Genomic DNA, 8,631 nt, shown 5'->3' with positions numbered 1-8,631 from the left:
AAAGCAATTATTCCTACTTGTTCTTCTTTTTTGAAATGGACACCTTGGATTTCCATGTGAATTTTTAAATCAGTTTTACAACCAGTCCACAAGGAAAGCCTCTTTAGAACTACTGTATTGTCACTCAGATCTACTGATTATCTTCAAGGAGTTGAAATCTTGATTCTATTGTATCATCCAATTGACAAATGGTGTATGTCTTCATTACTTACCTCTTCTTTAACTTAATGTAATAACTTTTATAGTTTCGTATACAGGAGTCTTGCCCATGTTATGTGCAATGTTTATTTCTATGTACCTAACTTTTTTTTCCCTTATCATATTGACAATGGTACCTTCACAATTCTCAGTTTTTGTTTCATGAAACTATATAAAATAACTTTTATATATTAACTTTGCATCCAGAAAAAGTTTTAAAGTCATTGATTAATTTATTAATTAATCTTCAAAATCCTGTTGGGCTATTGATACACAATTCCTTACTTATTATTTTATTTATTTTTTACCATTTTCACAAATGATAGTTTTGTTTCTTCTTCTCCAGTGCATTTTTCACCTTTCACCTTGCCAGCTGCTCTAGTGAGAACTTTCAGCACAATTTTGAAAAGAAAAGGGGGATGATACTGGGCATTCTGGTCCTGTTCTTCATAATTTAGTTTTCCAGATGATTTTCAGAACAGTTTTTTTTTTCCCAAGTGAAATAAAATCCTGCTGAGATGTTCACAGGGATTGTACCTTGGTGTCTGTATCGTATGTGATCTGCACAACCAGAATCAAGGGATTTCTCTTTATTTATGCCAGTTTAGAAATAACATAACATTTTCTCCTTGTGGTACCTTTTCACTCCTTGTAGGTATGATCCCACATTTATTTCTTTGATTGTGCTTCTTAACATGAGAGGCATGTAAATTCCTAACCATCTTCTAACTGGATGTTGGCATCCAGAAGTGCTGGCAATGCTTACAGCGTTGTCTTGTATGTTTCTGCCCTTTTATTATGTTTCCTCATTGATTCCTCTGGGTTTTCTAAGTTATATTTGCAGCAAATACACATTTGTCTTCTTTTTAGAATAGTTGCATCTCTTAATTCTGAGTTCTTTAGAAAAGCTTATGTTTAAAATTTTCCAATGATTTGCTTCTTTCATTCTTCTGTTATTCTGTTCTAATGCTACTGAGGTTTTTATTTAAAAGATTCCTACACTTGGAAATCTGTTAAGGCTTACTTAGAGTTTCCTCTATGGCTTTGTGTATGGCCTGCCATGTGGGTAATTTTGTATATATTTAATAGGTAGTTGAAGAAAGGTAGTCTGTATTTGTAGGGGAATGTTTGTGTGTGCTTATACATGTTCATACAAACACACAGGATGATTAGAAAGCACTAACTCCAGTGCAATATGCATATTCATATACAGTTGTCTGTGTGTGATGATTGAACTTGTTAATTTTGTCAATTGAACCCTCTACAGGCACACTTTTTATTCCTGTCTATTTGATTTTCCAATGCCAAAGAAAGTAAATCCAAACCTCCCTCTGCGGCTTTGGTTTCATTAATTCATTTTTTTAAATAATTAATTTTTCCTTGATATAATTTGATTTATGTTGTTCACTGTTTATAGGATATGAATGTTATTCCTTCTCAGGTGATTTTAATTTTCCTCAATATCAAATATATACTTCTTTATCCTACTTGAATATTTCTATCTCGAACTCTGCCTTCTCTGTTATGAATAGTGCCCCGTTTGCTTTCCTTTCGTTAGCATTTGACTGTCTGACTCTTTACTTTAAAAGTGTCCATATCATTTGGTGTAATGTGTGCATATAAGCAAAGCTGAACTGTGTGTAATTTCTGTTTACTTCTCTGCACATCTTTTGATAGAAAAATCAGAGTTGGTCACAGTTGTTATCATCACTAATATATTTTGGCCTTATTTCTGTCCTCATTCTTTTGTTTTCTATTTGGTCATAAAACCGAATTTTTATCCTTTTGATCCAATGTTGGCCCCACCAGCCACACTGGGAGTGATGTCAAAGCCAACAGCCTCCAGCTGTACTGGGACCCTCTGAGTGGGAGTTTGGTGCAGTCTTTGGCCAATACTCTTATGACTGGGCAAGCACAAGACCAGATCCCTGCTGAGCTCAGAGCAAATGCTTGAGTCTGTGAACTTGCACTTCTTTTCCAGGATTATTGTTTCACCACTGGGAAATTGTGGCCCATTTTTTCATAAAAACAGTAAGAACGGTGTTGGTAGAGTAGCACTATCCGAGAACTCACCTTTTGTTGCTGTGAGACAATATACTTCTTTATCCTATATATATTTATCCTCAATATATCCTAAGTATATATTGAGACAAACGGCAGCTCAGTGAGAGGGAAATAGACACAGGTAAATATAAAGCAATGCTTCTGCCCCAATTCAGTCTGATCTTTGTGGCTAATTACAGTGTGTTTTCACTAGATCACTTCTTACCCACCAAGCACTGGGGCAGTCAGGGTGAAGCAGTTAGTATAATTTAACTGAGAATAGTTCATCACTTGTAATCAGCTTAACTTCCTTTGGATCCTGGAGTTGCAGAACTGCTGAGGGAAGGGCAGTAGCAATAATTATTATTCATAAACAATCAATACCTTTGAACTAAATGTTTATCTCTAGGGGTTTATTTCCTCACACAGGCCATTTCCTGAATCTAGTCTTAAGGAACAAACAAAGGAAAAAAGACCTTAATGCAAATCCCAACTCTGCCACCAACTGCACCTCTTTCCTTATCAGTAAAATGGGCACAAGGACATTTGTCTATGGGCACGCTGAGTTCAGTGAGTGCTATTGAACTTGAAAGTAACTAGCAAAGAACCAGAAATGCTGTAAGCCCTCCGAAGCTTTTCTGAATTAATTTGTAGGTAGTGGCAAGATGGATGCCATTGTTTGGTTTTGAATATAGCCATAGAAAACATTAACACATTTAGTATAACCTTGACCAAATTAGCACTGACATCTAATTACTTGGGCCAAGGTGTTATAGTTAAGGAAATATCAACTTGGTAGGTTGAAGAAGCCATATACATAGCTTGAAATCAAAATAAACTTTTACAATGTGATATTGTTAATATTCTCTGATTGCATACATTCAGATTTAACCCGAGTAATCCAATTTACATCTTATATTTAGAAAACATAGAGCAAAACGTATTGACCAAGTGATTCAGTTTCAATCCTTATTTCCTAAAGCATCCAACCTTGCTTCCTTGACAGAATCTCTCTTCTGTTATCTTATGCTTGATTTTCATGGATGTTGGAAAATATAAGCCACTTCCAATTTAGTAGAAGGCTAATTCTGAACTTTACCAATCATTATTAAAATTGCAATATGTAAATATGAGGCTTTACATAGAATGTAAAGTTTTTAAAAGCATTAAACTCTTTAAACTGGAACTCTTCCAGTTAATTCTGCTTTTCTGAATATATCTCTACCCCTCCTCCTATCTTTCTCTTGTTGTGTTATGATATAGGAAACATGAAAGAAAGACTTAATTAATTAATTTATTTTAAAATTTATTTTTGAGACAGAAAGAGAGTGAGTCGGGGAGGGGTAGAGAGAGAGGGAAAGAGAGAGAAGCAGGCCCGAAACTTTCAGCGTGCAGCCTGACGCGGGGCTCGAACCCACGAACCACAGGATGATAACCTGAGCCGAAGTCAGATGTTTACGTGAGCCATCCAGGCGCCCCAAGAAAGAGTTTAATTTTTTATGTTCATTTATTTTTGAAAGAGAGAGAGACAGACAGAGAGAGAGAGTGCAGGGGAGGGGCAGAGAGAGAAGGAGACACAGAATTCAAAGCAGGCTCCAGGCTCCGAGCTATCAGCAGAGGGGCCCACACTCACGAACCACGAGATCATGACCTGAGCCAAAGTCCGGCACTTAACTGACTGAGCCACCCAGACGCCCCAAGAAAGACTTAGTTTAAAGTGATGCTGAGCAGCTATGAGGAATGTCATCAGCAGACAACGACATCGAGAAAATTCTGTACCATATGTAGCTAAAGAGAGATAGACATCAGATTCCAGCAGAGAAAAGGAAACCACAACTTCAGAGAGGTAGAGGTGGGACCGCCTAACTGGTGTGCTTTCCCTGGAGAATTCGAGGATCACCCCTCTGGTCATGGACGACAGCGGAAGGGAGGAGGTCTGGGTTATGGCTCTTTGCTAAGCAATTAAATTCAGGCGTGTGGAACATTTGCAGTAAGGCCCCGGTCTCACAGTCACCTCTTCTGGAGTTTGCCTGGAGGAGAGCCATGCCAACAGCACTCCAAACCAGCCTGTTCTTGGACTCCTCTGGAGAAGAGTGAGTTTGGGGCAACAAAGGCAAGAAGGGTGGGAAGTCCCCATGCCAACAAAGCAAACCACCTGAGAATCCTAAATGAAGGCACACTTTGCTTTGCATAAACACAGGACTCAGGGGTGCTGTGATCAAAAGCTACATTGGCCACATGAGGAAGGAGGAGTTTCCTTTGGACTGAGGAGTAACATCCCAGCCCTGACACTGATCAATTTAGACCACCATCTACAGGAATAAACAGAATTTCAAACACAGAATGAACAGAATTCCAAATATTCAATAGAGGCACTACATTAATACTCCAAAAAACTCCAAGGCAGTAAAATTAACAGAAAACAGAGACTTGGAGATGGTCTTCTGGGGGACCTCATTATTCTTATTTGACAGGATGTACATCCATAAAAATTAAAAACATGTTAATTCAAAAAAAACACTGGAATTTTAAGAGTAAGGAGTAGTGTTACCAATGCCAACCAACAACAAGAACAAGCAAACAAAAACCCTCAGTAGTTTGGCTGAATAATAGAACAGACACGGCTGGAGGAAAAATTAGCCAGTTAAAGGATTCTCCCGTAATGCACGCAAAATGAGGGAGAATCAGAAAAGAATTAAACTCTACAAAGTGTGTGTGTCCAGATCTAGAAGCCCAACACATATCTATCCACCAGGAAGGAGTTCTGGTAGGAAAGAAGGGTACAGAGGAGATGAGCAAACATCACAAGCGAATTCCTGACACTGACCATTGTCTCCGATCCTCCTATGCACGAAGTAAGGATAATGAAATGCATCTCACATAGAAGCCACAGTGCAATTTACTAAGTCGCATGCCAGACAACAATCTTTGACTCTTGGTGTGGCTCCGGCTCTTTCCCGCCCCCTCCAGTGCCCAAGGGGCTGCCGTTCTTGGGTCTGTGTTTAGTACCAGTGGTCAGCAGTTTCCAGCCAGATGCCACAGAGACCGGATTGAGAACACTGAGGAGAAAAGTGGGCTGGAGTTGGCTTGCCAAACAGCACGTGGGGGGCTTGTGGAGCATGCGCATCAGTGCCGCGGGAGCCCAGGTCCCGGGGCGGCAGGTCGTGTGATCGCGTCCCTCCCGGGTGCCCAAGGACAGCAGTAGCCCGCGTGTCCCTGCCCCTCAGCGGTGGAGACCCTGCATGAAATCGGCAGCATTAAACCCCTGCCGACTTGGAAAACTGGGAAAAGGGTCTGGTTTCCTGATAGGACCCCAACTAACGATACCAGGAAAGAAGACAAAATATTAAAATCTAACAAAGAAAACAGAGAAACGTTATCAACAAAAGAATTAAATGAGACCGGTATTAGAATTTTAGTTTGCAACATGGGACACAGGAAATCAGCGGATCAGGGTCTTTGAGAAGAAAATGATTTTGAATTAGGAATTCAATGGCTGTTGGTGGGCCTGGGGGGCTCAGTCTGTTCAGCGTCCCACTCTTGATTTCAGCTCAGGTCATGATCTTGTGGTTGATGAGTCGGAGCCCCATTGGGCCCACTAGGGATTCTCTGCCCCTACCCCACTCTCTCTCTCAAAATAAATACACTTTAAAAATATATTTAAAAAGGAGTTCTGTGGTTATCTTAATTAAATAATGAAGACATTTAATACTTATTCAAAACCAAAGACAAAAGAAATGCATTTTTACTCTTGCAAGCATTCAAAATGTTTACCACTCTTTCTTAAGGATTCTGAAGGATGTACTCCTGCGAAATGAAAAAAGAATTTGATAAAAACAAATATATGAGATAAAAGAAACAGTGGTGAGAAAAAAGAAAAGGGTGCAAACCTTCACCTTTTTTTGGGGGGGAGAGAAAAGTTATAAAGAGTTCTCAGCATTGATATAAAAACAAATTTGAGGAGTGCCTGGCTGTCACAGTTGGTTGAGCAGGTGACTCTTGATCTCAGGGGTGTGAATTCAAGCTCCACACTGGGTGTAGAGATTACTTAAAAATAAAAATCTTCAAAAAAAAAAAACAAATTTAAGCATAGTATTATAAGAATAGAAATAGTATGTGTGAGTTCCAACACATTACAGCAAATAAGTAAGGAAAAAAACTTCATCCATCCAGCTAAAGCATGGAAGACAGACACAGCAAGGAAATAAAATATATCAATCAACACAATACACATGCAGTCATTATTTTTTTTTCACATTAAAGGACAAAGAGCAGATTGGATTTCTTTAAAAAGTGATGGGGTGCTTGGGTGGTTCAGTCGGTTGAGCTTCCAACTTCGGCTCAGGTCATGATTTCATGGTTCATGAGTTCGAGCCCCACGTCGGGCTCTGTGCTGACAGTTCAGAGCCTGGAGCCTTCTTCAGATTCTGTGTCTCCTTCTCTCTCTCTGCCCCTCCCCCACTCTCCCTCTGTGCGTGTCTCTCTTTCAAAAATAAACATTAAAATATTTTTAAAAAAGAGTGATGTGCTATGTACAAGAAACACAAAGTAACATGATATTGAAAAACCAAAAGATTAAAAGGTTGAAAAATAAAGGAAGAGACTGGAATAAATTTTGGCAAAAGCCATTAAAATAGAAACAGAAAAGATGAAAAGAAAAAAAATAAAAGACAGGAGAACAATGCAGAAGTATTTCCTGACGAAGGGAGGGGGGAATACCAATACTCACAAACATGTGGACACATTCCCAGTTCAATAGCAGAGAATGTCCTAGAATCAGAGAGTGGACCAGCAGGTTACCAGGGGCTGGGAGTGGGGGATAGGACACATGTTGGTCAAAGAGCATGTACTTCCGGTTGTAAGACAAGTAAGTTCCGGGAACTAATGTACAGCCTGGTGACTGGACTCAAAAATACTGTATTGTATCCTTGAATTTTCTAGGAGAGTAGATCCTAACTGTTCTTACCGACCACCTCCTCCGAAAGCTGACTCTGTGAGGTGAGGGATGTGTTAAGTAACGTGATTGCAGTAACCTTTCCTCGGTGTATATGTGGGTTAAGTCATCACGTTATACATTTTAGAAATATGAGGAACTTACAGAAAAGGAAAAGCAGTGAGTAGATCGCAGAGTGCAACTACAGGCTATAGTTTGCAAATTCAGATTAATGTGACGTTGGTGGGAGCCAGGCTAGGGGACAGCAGACACACTCACACACGCTCACTGTGGTTTAGTATTTTGCTAGAGCATTTTTGAAGGATAACAGAGCAGGAACCGTCCAAATCAATAGTGCATACCCTTGTCAGCAAGGCATTTGAATGGATCCATCTTACAGAAATATCAGCATAACTGCACAAAGCTGAAAGTTTACAGATGTCCATTGCGATGTTACTTGTAATAGCTAAAAACTGGAACCAGCTTAAATACTCATCATGTGGAGAACGATTAAATAAATAATGGTACATCCTTTCTATAGAATATTATATGGGCATCAAAAATAATAATATTTTTAAAATAATATCAAAAAAGCTAAAAGACACATTGATGGAAAGGAAAAGGATCCTGCAGAAAATATGAAGAATATTTTATACAAACTTGCATGTGTAAAATACTCACAAATTCTGACATCAAAAGATATAAATGATACACACCAAAGTGTTTTCAGTAGTTTTCTTGAAAAGGCAGGTGGATTTGAAAGTGCCAGGAAAAGGAAATTGTCTTTTAACTCAGTATGATTCTGTGCAATTTGACCATTTTTTTCTTTTTTGGCAAGCATCACTCCATTAAAAATTTGGTAATTAAATAAATAAGAAAAGTATGTGGTGAAAAAGGAGGCCCGCTTAGAAATCTTTGTTAAAGGAGCTTTAGTTAAAACCGGGTGAAATATTGTTAAAGCAGCGGGTGTTAAGCGTTTGCCTTTGAACCACTTAGCTGGATGGGTTGAAAAGAAGTCAAAAGGAATGCTCAAAAAATTAAAAAAAAAAAAAAAAAGACAGTGAAAGAAGCTGGTATAAATGAGCCTGGTTTTCAAACAAACCTCAAGCTGATTAGTTTCGGGGGACACAGATGTAATTTAGCACTTAGAAGATCCTTGTTTACCCTTTCATGACTTATTTTGTATTATTTTTCATTATTTACCAAGACTGTTGTCGTATTTGCTCTGCAGACAAATACAGGACTAAATACAATCCTATATTTATCAACTAATAGCTAATGGAAGCATCACTGTGTCTCTTTCTCATATACCGGAGGTGACTGGGATGTTGCCAACATTACAGATACAGGAATCCTCTCCCACGTTAGCTGCAAACTGGTATGAGACAAATCCCCCGGGATGGAGGGGCGCCTGGGTGGCTCAGGTGGTTAAGTGTCCAACTCTTGATTTTGGCTCA

This window comes from Panthera leo, chromosome D2 (assembly GCF_018350215.1).
Source record: "Panthera leo isolate Ple1 chromosome D2, P.leo_Ple1_pat1.1, whole genome shotgun sequence".
Classification (NCBI taxonomy): Eukaryota; Metazoa; Chordata; class Mammalia; order Carnivora; family Felidae; genus Panthera; species Panthera leo.
The sequence above is the reverse complement of the archived record's forward strand: the minus strand, read 5'-3'. Positions refer to the sequence as shown.